The sequence below is a fragment of the Tachysurus vachellii genome, chromosome 16 (genome assembly GCF_030014155.1).
Source record: "Tachysurus vachellii isolate PV-2020 chromosome 16, HZAU_Pvac_v1, whole genome shotgun sequence".
Lineage (NCBI taxonomy): Eukaryota > Metazoa > Chordata > Actinopteri > Siluriformes > Bagridae > Tachysurus > Tachysurus vachellii.
The window spans coordinates 20613183-20615682 of record NC_083475.1 but is presented as its reverse complement, the minus strand read 5'-3'; the positions used below and the strand labels follow the sequence as shown (position 1 = coordinate 20615682).

The following is a 2500-nucleotide window of genomic DNA, read 5'->3' as shown; positions in this document are numbered from 1 at the left end:
TCACCTGGGTTAACATTGAATTCTGAGTATCTTCATAATCTGATGTTTCACACTCTACATTCCTAAACCCCGCCTTAACATTCTGCTTATTTACATATTCACACATCAGCGATCCTGATTGGATAAATCCAGGACAAGACTGATTTAAATAGCGGCTTGTCTCACGCTTGCACCCGAGCAGGTCATCTTATTAACTCACCGATGTAGTCGTCCAGACGTTCATTCACTTATCCGGCACACGCACGTCCCTGATCTTCAATAGTTTAGCCGGCTGACTTTATCTAGCGAGCTGTTCGTACGTTGTTAAATGTTGCGACTTCTTGGTTTTCTATATTTCATGTGTAAATCATTCCTTTACCCAAGCAACAAGAACTCGGGGTTAAGCTTAGACTGAAAAGCACTTGCGTCATCAGATGAGCAATGAGGCCTGAGATCTTTGTTTTTCTACAGTATCTTTCTTTATGTATTTGTACAGAGGAGTCAGTTCACTCCTGTGTCGATACGAATCGATTTTGAATCAACACAATTTGATTCGTCTGTTCGATTGCTGGGAAAGCGTCTCGAGTTAGACACCGGGTAAACTCAAACAGATTAGTGATTAGACCGGAATCCGATCCAGAGCTCGGGTTACTGAGTTTCTTTGCATGCTCTCACTGTGGGTTCCTTCAGGGTTCTCCGGTTTCCTCAAAAAAAACAAAAACAACGTGTCTACTTCCTAAAACCCCCAACATCAGCCCGTTATACCCTTAACACCCCCGCCTTCTTTACCAGAGCAATTTATTTCCAGCTCAGCTTTATAACAACCGCTCGTTAAAGCAGATTAATTTCACAAGAGGATTACATTCCATATTAGATAATGAAAGGAGAGATGGTGTGGATTTGATCCTGAGGTAATCCAGGTGAAACCCATCGAGCATCTGGATCAGCACCAGCCTTTGTGTCTGACCCATAAATGGGAAATGTCATTAATATCCCATTGATACCACTGCATTTAGTGTGTAAATACACACCGAGCCTCTGTGTGTGTGTGTGTGTGTGTGTGTGTGTGTGTGTGTGTGTGTGTGAGTGTGTGTGTGTAAAAATAAGCAGTGGAGAGAGATGTGAGCCGTGAAGCCTTTAAAGAAGCCTGAAAAAGGCACAATACATAATAGTTTTCTTTGTTTTTTTTTTTAAACAGGTTTTTTTTATCTCAGTTTATATTTAACATGTATTTTTTTCAGTGCCACTTGTTAGAGGAATTTATTCACTTTGATGACAACTTGATTTCAAAATGAGGCTGATGTAAGAAAAGAAATTGCAAGTATTTTCTGAAAATGCTGAAAAAAACAAGCAATTTTAAAATTTTTCATTTTATTTTCATTCATTCATTCATCTTCTACCGCTTATCCGAACTACCTCGGGTCACAGGGAGCCTGTGCCTATCTCAGGCGTCATCGGGCATCAAGGCAGGATACACCCTGGACGGAGTGCCAACCCATCGCAGGGCACACACACACACACTCTCATTCACTCACGCAATCACACATTACGGACAATTTTCCAGAGATGCCAATCAACCTACCATGCATGTCTTTGGACCGGGGGAGGAAACCAGAGTACCCGGAGGAAACCCCCGAGGCACGGAGAGAACATGCAAACTCCACACACACAAGGTGGAGGTGGGAATCGAACCCCCAACCCTGGAGGTGTGAGGCGAACGTGCTAACCACTAAGCCACCGTGACCCCCTTTGTTTTATTTTATTTTATTTATTTATTTATTTTGACCAATCCTGAAATTGGAAATATATATTTCACAAAAATGTTTCACATGATATCAAACAAACTTTGCAATTAAACTCTTTTAGAAACTTTTCATGCAGATTTTCCACAGATTCATTTGGAGACGTGTCGTGTGACGAATCAGACGATTTCCTCTTCGGGTTCCTGTCTGCGGAACGTGAGCGCAGCTCATTAACAAAACACAAAATAATCGGTGAAATCCTGGACAGACTGATTAAAGGTTTCTTTCCAGAAACTGATCCTCACTTAATCTCCTCAAGTTCAAATAACAGAAACATTTTCCATACTAAAAATCCCTTCTTTCTGCCTGATTGACACGTGAATTCTGCATGTTTAGCCACGCCCACAAAACATCAAAGTTTTATTAAACACTCCACGACCGCGAGAGACGAGATACGAGTGACACAGACGTCCGAACGCAGGCGACACACACACATACACACACACACACACACACTGCTCCGTTTTACTCAAATCACAGTGAAGGAGAGAGTGAGTGAGAGAGTGAGAGAGTGTTGTAAGCGATGCTCTCTCGACCGCAGAACGCTTCCACGATCGATTTATTAGAAAAATAGAAAAACAGGTGCGTATCAAGAAGTCTGATAAACCACACTGACGTGTCGAAACACTGCTCAGAACTTCAGATAAAGGAGGAGAGACGGAGAGAGAGAGAGAGAGAGAGAGAGAGAGAGAGAGAGAGAGAGAGAGAGAGAGAGAGAG

General features: G+C 42.3%; 1 protein-coding gene across 1 annotated transcript in view; it reads right to left on the bottom strand.

The window, feature by feature from the left end:
• Window positions 1-2500, bottom strand: part of sox5 (SRY-box transcription factor 5) — a 217087-nt gene that overhangs the window by 193316 nt on the left and 21271 nt on the right. The gene's annotated exons all lie outside the window — the stretch shown is intronic.